The sequence below is a fragment of the Dasypus novemcinctus genome, chromosome 23, assembly GCF_030445035.2.
Source record: "Dasypus novemcinctus isolate mDasNov1 chromosome 23, mDasNov1.1.hap2, whole genome shotgun sequence".
Taxonomy (NCBI): Eukaryota; Metazoa; Chordata; class Mammalia; order Cingulata; family Dasypodidae; genus Dasypus; species Dasypus novemcinctus.
Window position 1 is genome coordinate 21208732 of NC_080695.1, and position 11862 is coordinate 21220593.

Here is an 11862-nt window from a genome sequence, read left to right on the forward strand (position 1 = left end):
GGTTCAAACCTACCTCTCCAAAACTGCTGCCAACCTTCTAGAACATTCAACTCTGGTCTCTTGGTACAAAATGGTCTTTTAATAATATTTTTTAGAATAATGATAGTACTTTTTTGTAGATCTACCAATATAATAGATCAAGTTTGGGTCAGTAAGTAAATATTTCAAAAAACTAAAAAGCCCAAAGCCAAATACAAAGACACACCTCAAAACTTGTCTTCTGCTTTCTCTGTTCCAAGAATTTGCTTTTGCTGCTCTACCCATAAGAAATGACCTTTGTGCCCCTTACTTGTCCCCATTTCCCTCACCCCTAGCACTACCCACCTGTTCTTCAGGCCCAGCTCAAGGGTCAACTTTTCCTCTCTGAATCCACCTCGATTACACCAACCCACTTCACCTGCCACGGCTGTATTTTATACAGTCCATTTGTCCATTTTTCATGCTGCTTCAACTAGTTTTTTCCCATCTCCCCTGTCCCAACCTAAGGAAGTTCCAGCCTGCATCTCCTCTTCCACCTCATGTTCAATAAATGTGAATGAATAGAACCTAAAGACACACAGGTGACAAATAGTACCGGTGGGATAGAATTGAAAAGGAGCTGAAACAGAATCCCTGGCTTTGCTGATTGTGGCATCATGGCCAAGTCACTTGACCTTCTGAGCCTTAGTTTCTAGATCATTATAATATCTTTACTGTTGTAAAAAGAAGGCAACATATGTGAAAGAATCAGGCATTGTGTGGCCTGTAGGCTAAAATGAGCATTAGTTCATTCCTAGTTTCAATCCTTGGCTGGAGTTATATATTGTTATAAACTTTCTCATGGGTAGATCATGTTTTTCTGGATAATAGATGATAGAGAGAGAGAAAGAAGAGAGAGAGAGAGAGAGAGATGGATGGATGGATAGATAGATAGATAGATAAATAGATAGATATGATGGATAAATGATAGATATGATAGATATATAATTGATAGAGATAGGTAGAGCGATATAGATAGATGATGATAGAGATAGATAGAGATAGATAAATAATAGACACAGAGAGTTAAGTGATAGATAGGAACCACAGCCTACTTCTTCAAATTCTCAAACTGAATATTCTACATAGAAGATCCCTAGTAAATATTAATTGATTAATTGAAAGTTATGTACTAAAAATTTTTTAGCTCATATACCTACAAAAACAGAAGGATGACATTCCCATTCATCCAGCTACGTAAATCATTTACTACATTTCCATAATCTTTTCCAAGAGCCTGTAGTCAATTTCCAATTATCTGTGTCAGTGGGGAACAGGAATAGTCTGAATAATGAAACCCACAAATAATCCATACATTTAATTTTAGTATGGATTTTATTTTAGTTGCTTCCAGCCAGTATGAGAACATCCCGCTGTGAGAGTCCTTGTTTACCTGCCCCTCCCTTCTCTCCATCAGGGGCAAATATTGCCAACAGCATCCTTAGTAGGGAGAAGGGAAGCCTAGTGCGGGGTGATCTGCGGGCTGGCTAATCGGCCTTTGAATACCAAGACCTGACTATGCTTCAGAGGAGGGAGGAAGCCTTGCCTAGGACAGTGGCAAAAGACAAAGTGGAAATACAAGATCCTACCCTAACCTCCAACTCATTGCAGCAGAAATGAGGAGGAAAAACTACCTGGAAGGTCTTTTGTTTTTTAAAAATTTGTTTATTTTATTTATTTCTTCCCTCTTCCTCCCCACCCCCATTGTCTGCTCTCTGTGTCCATTCACTGTGCATTCTTCAGTGTCTGCTTGTCTTCTCTTTAGGCGGCTCTGGGAACCAGTCCTGGGACCTTCCAGAGTGGGAGAGAGGTGATTACTCTCTTGTGCCACCTCAGCTCCTGGTCTGCTCTGTCTCTTATTGTCTCTCCTCTGTGTCTCTTTTTGCTGAGTCATCTTGCTGCACCAGCTCTCCACTTGGCCAGCACTCCTGTGCAGCCTAGCACTCCGTGGGAACCAGCTCTCCATGTGGGGCAGCTCGCCTTCACTAGGAGGCCCTGGGAATCGAACCCTGGACCTCCCATTTGGTAGACAGGAGACCAATCTCTCGCGCCACATCCACTTCCCTTGAAGGTCTTTTGAAGGAAGAAACAGATAACAGATTCAACCTATGGGATTGGCAACCTCTGCTTCGTTTTCCAGCCACAGTCTTTCTGCTTTTCTGGGTTAATGGCTCGAAAGCACCCAAATGAAAGTGAAAGCTTTTGATGGACTTTGAGTCAGTCCTGAGTGAGTTAGCGCACCCAGTGGTAACCCCAGTGCTACTTCCCTGGGAGCTTGGTAGGAAGCCGCTCTCTCAGGCCTGAGGCCCTGTGTCCCACCCCTGCACTGAGTTCCCATAATGTCTGCCTCAAGCTCCCCACTGATGCTGGCCAGACCCAGATCCAGCTCTGTATGGAGGCCCCAAGCACCCTTCCTCCACCCCCCTCCCCAGGACACCCTTTCCACCAAGCCAGGCTCCAGCTTACAATTCCCATCCTTGGTTCTGATCCGACACCCACCAAGTAAAGTGCTTCAGGGCCTGCCTCTGACCAGAGCCTTGCCTCAAGCTCTCATGCTTGGCCACCACCCTGACTCCTTGCTGCTGTGCTCCCCCAACGCATGGGTTCTTGGGTGCTTGCCCCTTCTGGAATTAATAATGAGACTGAGGGACCCCTTCAGACATTGTGCCTGGAGCTAGGTCGACTCTCACCCACACTTGCCCCACTCCAGGTGGCCGCCCTTTGTGCCCCATCCCCCTCCTGCCCTTATCCTGGCTGGTCCAGCATTGGCAAAGGGCTTCCAGCCTCGAGATAAAGCTACTCAGAGCCACAGCTATGGCAAGGAGGAAAGCAACAGCAGTCAGAGCACGCGGCAGTGTTTCTAGCCTGGGAGGAGGATGATAACACTGGCAGAAGTAGAGTGGCTGGAAGGGCGTGGAGCCATTTTGTTCCCTCTCTTCTGGATGGGTGGGGTCTGCAGCCTCACCACTCACGTTGCATAGGCAGCTGTGCCTGTCAAGCCATCTGCATCTAAGAATGCCAAGGGACTCACGCAGGGCTTGCATCTGCTTGGGGGCAGGGGAGAGGTGGCTTCAGGACGACTTAAGGGCTGCTGCACAGCACTCCCCATCCTGGCACGCCTTTCCAATGAGGCCAATTTGCCACCGCACAAAGCTGCTGATCTGCGCCACTGGTGGGTCATTTGTGCACACTAATGAGAACTGATTGTCACAGAAGGCACCCCTGACTTTCATCCCTAAACATCATGGCTGTCTGAAATTCTAGATGAATTTCCACAAAGCCTTAAGACACAGGGGGCTTTATTTCAAGAGAGAGCTTCTAACCACATCAAGAATTCTTAAAGCATCCGGGGCACCAGCAGTAAAAGGGTTGGCTTTGTGGTGGCCCATAAGTGACTGCTGGTTTGGGGTGTTTCTCAATATACTAGAGGTATGACCTGAGCCACTGCAGTCCCATGTGGAAAACAAAAGCTCTTTCCCATATGCCTTCCATTCTCTTGGGAGAGTTTAACAATACCAAATCTAGACTATTCGGATCAGCAGCAACCCTTGGGTCAGGGCTTCTTACCCCTTTCTGTCCCACGGACCCCTTACTTAGTCCACACTACACTCTGTGTTATTTAAAAGATATATCACACCCACACCAACACGTCCCACAAGAATAATGTTTTTTGAATTTCAGTTTAAGCTCACAGACCCCTGGTTAAGAACCCCTGCCTGAGGTCATCAGCCAGCCAACAATAAGCAAAGTAGTGTGAGTATGTGGGTGATATCCAGATAGATGGATGACAGATAGATGATGATAGAGAGATAGAGAGATAGATGATAGGTAGGTAGGTAGGTAGATGATAGATAGATAGATAGATAGATAGATAGATAGATAGATAGATAGATGATAGATAGAAAGACAGGTGATAGATAGATGATGGATAGAGATAGAGATGACAGATATAAAACCTCTTCCTATCCAACATCAAGAAGCACCAGTTGGGAGGGTAAAATGGGGTCATATTATAATGAATTCCCACACACATTTGCTCAAGAATAAAACTAAACCCTGTCAAGGATAATCCAGGGAGTTTTGGCAGCCCGCAAAGGGGTCATTGAAGCACTCATAAACACAAACACTTGGGACCCCACCACTTGTAACACCCCTCAACGGAGCATTGCAGCGGCTCCCGCCAACGTCCCTGTTGTGGGACATTAATCCAGATGCGAAGGGTGCTTCCTCAGGATGTTGCCATGTTGCTATTCTTCAGCTTGGCCAAGGAATATTGGGTGCAGGGACATATTTGGAAAAGGGTGAACAGGAGGAATAAAGATTGTGTTTAGCAGGGATGAGCAATGCCCAAACATCATTTCAGTCATCTTCCCTTTCTACAAAAAAAAAGTGTGTGTGTACATGCACATGTATGCACGTGTGTGAGTGTGAGGGAGTTGTACCAGGATTAAACCATGTAAAGGTTGAAAACTATGCTTATTTTTACCCTGAAGAACTCAAGGTAGCTTACAGAACATTACAAGACTGTTAAATCCTTGAAGAGGACATTCAAATAAACTATTAGTTGGAAACCAGAAGGTTCAACTCAACCACAATCTGGAACTGGCTAACACGTGGTGGAATTCAGATACACACAAAATAATCATTCCGGGTTTCATAGCCGCACTACTAGAAACAGCTTCCTAGAGCACAGAACTACCAAAGTCCACCCTTTGGTGATGTTCCTCATGTCCAATGACCCTAAAGAAGGGCTGCCCCCTGTCCTCTCTGACTCCTACCTCTATCCCCATGTCTCTTCATCTCCAGCCAAAGGTCTCTATGACCTCTCCTTCCTTGACTTGTGCAAAGTCCCTAACACCTCTCCCACCTCCAGTCCCTCCACAGTCAACCTTCCATTTGCCCAACGTTCATCATGGCTCTGTCGTAATCCAGGCCTTCCCAGAATTAAGTCTAAGTTCCTTAGCCTGACACTCAGAGCCCTGTGTGCCCTGGCTCCAAGTGACCATCTCCCACAAATCCCCCTCCCTCCTCTGGATGTACACTCTAAGCCTGTAAACCATGCTGGCCTCTTGGCATTTCCCAAATGTCTCCACGCATTAGTTCTTTCTATTTCCTCCACCTGAAACACCCTCCGTTCTTCCATTTCTTATTTTGCTCTGTTGTACCTGTCAGAGAGACTAATCTTTGTTCTGAAAGAGACAGAATTAACAGTGAAAAGCAGGAGCCAGAGCTCTAGAGAGGTGGACTCTGTAACCAAGCACTTATGCACTCAGATGTGAGTGTCTCAAACTGAATGATTTCTAAAGGAATTCTGAGAACATATTAATTAGACTGCTGAGCCAGTAGCAGGAGAAGCAAAGAGCTGACCTAGAGACAGACAAACTGAGTTCCACTTCCCAAGAATGCAGGGGTTATATTCAAATGTATTTGACAACCTGTAAGGCAAAGGCACTAACTGCTCCAATGACCAATCAGAATGCAGCACTGGCTCAGGATTCTGGAGGCTCCCTGCTGAGCCACAGCTTGAGGGGGTTAAGGAGCCCGGGATAGGTACAGGGGCCCTGCGGCAGCATGGGACAGCAGCTGGATAGTCTTCTTTTTGGAAACTCTCCTCATTCCCATTCTCTGAAAGTGAAAACTTGTTTCGCTTTTGCCAATCTTCTGAGAGAGAAAGAGATCAGAATCCTGCCTCTACACCCAAGAGGGGTCCAAACAAATGTGTTTCATGTTGATCCAGGAAAGATTCTAGAAGAGATGGTTTTTTTGAATACTTAGAAAAGGAAGCACCAAGGGTTCATTAAGAACTAGCTGTCCCAGGTTAGTCTCATGTCTGTTTTAACCACTGGGTGCAGGGCTCCCTGATATCAGGCCCCATGTGGTCTTCAGCATTCAGCCTTTCTCCTCTGCATATCTGAGCCCACTTCCTCCCACTGCTCCCTTCCCTCCTCCAGTACCCAGTAGCAATGCTGTCCAGAGGCATGAGCTTTCTTTCCTGGGGTTGGCCTTGGGCCACTCTTGGTAATAATCTACCCCCACCCTCATGCCTATGACCAGATAATTTCCTGGTGTCCCATACTTCTCCCATTTAAGGGATATGGGTTTCAGTCCTTTACCTCACTACTTATTATGCAAAACACCCATTCTGGACCCCCTTGGCCTAGCGTCTTGCCTTGCTTTGGTCTGGCTAGCCTCCTCCCCAAATTCAGCAGTCCTTGCCCTGAACCTCAAATTGACCACTAGGGCTCTGCCAACTAACAATCTTAAAGCCAACTCCTTCTTACCATCTGGATTTTCCTGCATCACAACCCTCAATTTGCACCATCACCACACTCACCTCCTCATGGTGATCTAGGCATCTGTTGCTAACCACTTGCCTGGACTATGGCCATTAGGAACATGTTTTGTGGACCATCTAGAAATTTCCTTCAGCTCCTCGGTATGGGTTTATACCTATTACCAGATCTTTAGGTATATACCCAAGAAAAATGAAAATGTATGTCTACACAAAAACTTGTACAAGTGTACAACACAAATGTTCATAGCAGCATTATTCATTACAGCCAAAGAGTAGAAACAACCCAAATGTCCACCAACTGATGAATGGATAAACAAAATGTGGCCTATCCTTACAAAGGAATATTATTAGGCAATAAAAAGAAATGAAGCGGATGTGGCTCAACTGATAGAGTGTCCATCTGCCATATGGAGGGTCCAGGGTTCGATCCCCAGGACCTCCTGACCCATGTGGTGAGCTGGCCCACTTACCACATGCAAGGAGTGCCATGCCATGCAGGGGCGCCCCCACATAAGGGAGCCCCATGCACAAGGAGTGCACCCCGCAAGGAGAGCTGCCCTGCATGAAAAAAGTGCAACCCACCCAGGAGTGGCACCACACACACTGAGAGCTGCCGCAGCAAAATGACACAACGGAAAAGAGATGCAGTTTCCCAGTGCTGCCTGATAATACAAAGCGGACACAGAGGAACACACAGAGAATGGACACAGAGAGTAGACAACGGGCGGGGGGGGGTGGCGGTGAGAGGAGACAAATTAAAAAAAAATGGAAGAACTTTGAGAATATTTGTGTCCAAGTTTTTACATGGACTTAAGTTTTCATTTTTCTTAGATAGATACCTAAGAGTGGAATTTCTAGGTTATAGGTGACTGTATAGGTTACTTTTTTTTTTTTAAGAATTGTCAGACATGAAAGAGTATTTACTTTTTAATTAAATCAGTCTGGAAAGAACACTTCAGTGTTATGCCATAGAGCTCTGTCCCTGGTTTGCCCTCTTCAAAATACTTACATAACTCAACTAAGAATTTTGGGTAGGGGGAGTATTCATCAATTCCTGTGATCTTCCTTTTCTCCTGCAATCCCCACCTGCCAAACTCTACTGAAAGAACATTCCACACCACTTGGGCTGTGTTCTCCACCCACAGACAGTCCTTCCACTTCTCCACTGCAGATTCTCTTCCTCCACCACCTGCCCCTTTCCTCTTACGGATGGCCTTGCATCCTATCCCAGTGAAAACTGGAACCTGTCAGCCAAACATATCTGCATGTATGCCCACCCTTTTTCTCTTCCTCTCCTCTCAGTGGAAACCTCTCCTTCCCGCGACATGAGACTAAGCTACCTTCTGCTCCCTGGATCCCCTTCTTGCCCTTTTCTTCATTCAATCAATTAATTTCTCAGTGTCCTGAAATTCATGGTCCTTTCTTCCCATTGATTCTTTCTCTTTGCCCTTAAACAAGTTTGAGTCTCTCCCCTTTTTAACAGATAATAATGCTATTTTTAATGAAACTCCTTCATACTTATTGGTCTCACTTTAGCTATTCCCCCATCTCTCGCCTTCCTTTCAGAGTAAAGTTTCTAGAAAGAGATGTTCAGCCACTCCTCTGTATCTTCACTTCCCACTCACTCATCAACTCACAGCGCCACTGAAATCTTCTGGTAGATGTCACCAGTGTCCTATCTTTTGCTAAACATGATGAATGTCCTTCAGTCCTCAACTTTATTAACCTCTCTTCGTAAAACCTTCCTTCCCTTGGCTTTTACCACCTCACTGCTACCTAACTCTCTGTTCCAGTCTTCTTGATAACCCCTTCCTGCTGCGGGCCATCTTTTTTCTCTTTCAGTCCTCTCTCCCTGGGAGCCTTTCATCCACGTAATCACCAGAGCCTGCGAATATTAATTTATATGGGAAAAGAGTATTACCTTATGGCAAAAGATGTGATTAAGTTAAGACTCTTGAGAGAAAGAGCTTATCCTGGACTACCAGGTGGGCCCTAAATGCAATTACATACTTCCTTATAAGGGACACGCAGAGAAGAGACCCTGGGAGAAGGGGAGGCAGCAAAGTGACTGGGGAGGCCGAGGCTGGAGTGCTACAGCCACCAGCCCGGGACCGCAACAGCCACCAGAAGTTGGAGGAGGCAGGGAACGGAAGCCCCCTACCCCAGTGCTTCTGGAGGGAGCTCAGCCTGCAGACGCCTTGATTTCAGGCTCCTGGCCTCCAGAAATGTGAGAGAATAAATTTGTGTTATTTTTAGCCACCAAGTTTGTGGCAATTTGTTACTCCTGCCCTAAGACTCTAATGCCCTGCCTATATGTGTTCACGTTCAAGTTCGTCTCTGTGACCCCTACCTCTCCCTCAGCTCCAGATCCATCTCCACTGCCTGCCCAAAGTCTCCATTTAAGTGACAAAGGGAGAGATCAAACTTAACTTGGCAAAAAGCAAACCTTTACTCCTATCCCCTCAAAAAGAAAAAAAAAAAAAACCCTCCATCCTCAAAGCTTCTCGCATCATCGTCTTTTTTGGTGTGCCTCTGCTCCACGTGAGTCTGGGTCACCTTTTTTTTTTTCTTTTTTTTTACCAGGAGGCCCAGGAGATCCAACCTCCATGTGGTAAATGGGAGCTCAATTGCTTGAGCCACAGCAGCTTCCCCTCAAATCTTCTATATCCCAGCAAATAGATCAGCATCATCCAATTGCTCATACACAAAACCCAGGAATAGCCTTGATGATTCTTTTCCTCACACCCCACATCCAATCCATAAATATGCGCTATCAGCCAAACTTCCAAAATTTGTATTCAATACGCCATGACCACATCTCCCATCTCCCCAGCTACTCTCCAGTCCAAACTACCATCACCTCTTGCCTGGACCACTGTAACAATGCCTTACTGGTCTCCTTGCCTCCACTTTTGCCCCCTTATAATCCATCCTCCACAAGGCAGGAAGCAGGATTTTCCCAAACAATAAAACCAGTCATATTGTATCCCTGGTGGAAATCTTCCAAAGTCTTTCCATCACAACCAGAATAAAATTCAAACTCTTCAGCAATGTCTATAAGAGCCTGCATGAGCTACAAAGCCCAAGGCCACCCCTCTGACACCTCTCCCACTGCCCTCCTTGTTCACTATGCTCAAACTGTTCTTGCTTCTCTGATACTTACAAAGGCCAAATTTATTCCTGTCACTGGGTCTCTATACCTGAAGTCCCTTGGTCGTCTTGTGATCTTCCTCCAGACTGTCACATCACTGCCTCCTTCTCACCCTTACCACCCTACTAAAGCAGGTTCAGCTAGTCATTCTCTTCCATGTTACTCTATTGTACCTTCTTTGTATCACTTAAATTATATCATTTTCTTAATTGATATGTTTATCCCCCCCTCCCTCACCACTAGAATACAGTCTCCTTGAGTACAGAGGACTCTGCCTTGTTATCTTTCTGTCTATGCTTGGCCCACAGGAGGCATTGGGTGGATGGATGGATGGATGGATGGATGGATGGATGGATGGATGGTTGGATGGATGGATGATAGGACAGACAGATGGATGGATATATGGTTGATTGGATGAAAGGATGCTAATCTTATAAAGGCTCCATCTCAGCCCTCTTTTTACTCTTCCCAAACACTTTCATCCACTCACTCTGTTGTCTCAAGACTGATGATCCCAACATCTATATTTCTAGTGCATTTCTCTCCTACCACATGAAACAGTGCATTCAGCTGCCTTCTGGACTTCCCTAACCAGAAGTCTCACAATACACCAAACTCAAATGTCAAAATGGAAACCTATTTCTCTTCTTAATTTCTTATCCAAATGAAGAGTGCCATTAGGTACTCAAGGCCAGGCATCAAACTCAACTCCTTCCTTCCAAATATTACCAAGACCTGTTTATTTAACCCCAAATCTACTTCTGTCCCTCTCCACTGCCTTTCTTTACCACCACCCTTTCAGCTCTCACCAGGAGCATTAGATTTTCCCTGTGCTCTGTAACAGCTCCACCTCTAGATATGCACTATCCACACAGCAGCCTGAGTGATGTTTCCTCAACTCAAAGCTATTTATATTATTTCCTGTTTAACCCCCTCTGATGTCTTGCCACTGCTATGAGGATGACATCTGAATAAAGCCCTCAGTCTGGCAAACACGACCTTCCATGATCTGGCCCCTCCATTCTCCACCAGACTTTTTACTCCTATCATTAGAAGTACCTGCAGGTTCTCCAATGTACCAAGCTGTCTCTTTACTTGAGCCTTTACCCTCTGCCTAAAATGCCAAAACTTATCCTCCATCTTCTGCTCTCCTGCTTTTTACACAGGGTGTATCAAGGTTGTAACCCCTTCTGGAGAGCCTTCTTCATGCTCTATGCCACCCTCCAAGTCTGGATTAGGGACCTCTCCTACTTGCTACCATAAAACCTGATATCTCTTTTATTATGCCCCCCTGCACAATATCGTATTTGCCTCTTTATATGTCTGAAGGCGGTGACAGAGTCTTAAGTATCTCTAAATCCTCAATGCTGAGAACAGAGCTGACACAGAAAAGACATTCAAATATGTGTAGATTGATGGGTGGAAACTTGTGGGAGTACAGCATACATTTTGGAAAACCTAATAAGGGCTTGAGGCACTTTTGACAGGATAGAGTGATGAGCTGGGTTTAACAAGATAAAATTTAATTGGAACAAATGTAAGGTTCTGCCCTTGGGTCCGAAAGGCATGTATGCAGAAAGAGGGAGCAGTGTATCGATGAAGTTTATATGGAAAGCCTGGGGAGTTGGAGTTGTCAGTAAGCTCAACCCAGGTCAACAGTGTGATCTGACTGCCAAAAAATAAATAAAAAATTAACGCAATCTTAGCTTGCACCAAAAGTGTAGTTTCTAGAATGAGAGAGGGGAGAGGTACGTTCCTGTTAGACCATATTGGAGCTCTGGATTCATTCTGAGTTCCACACAATTAGGAGCCAGATTATAAGCAGGCTATGTGGGAAAAAAGATCAGGGTGGTGGGAAGTGGATGTGGCTCAGGTATTGGGCTCCCATCCTACCATATAGGAGGCCAAGGGTGTGATACCCAGGGCCTCCTGGTAGAAGGCAAGCTGGCCTGTGCAGAGTACTGGCCCTCATGGAGTGCTGGCCCATGCTGAGAGCTGGCACAGCAAGATGACACAACAAAAAGAGAGGAGGGAGAGGGAAGCAGCTGTGGCTCAATTAGTTGGGCTCCCATGTACCATATGGTAGGCTCTGGGTTCATGTCCCCGGGTCTCCTGTGAAGTCAAGCTTACCCTCATGCTGCAGAGAGCCACCAGCCTGGGTGCCATGGAGTGCCACCCGGCCCGCAAGTGCCACAGAGTGCCGACTCAGCAAGGCGATGCAACAAAAAAGGGAGACAAGTAAAAACACAGAAGCCTGCACAGCAAATGGACACAGAGAGCAGACAATAAGCAAGCGGTAAGAGGGGGTGGGAAATAAATAAAAATAAATACAGACACACAGAAGAACACACAGTGAATGAATACAGAGGACAGACAGCAAGCAAACCGCAAGGGGAGG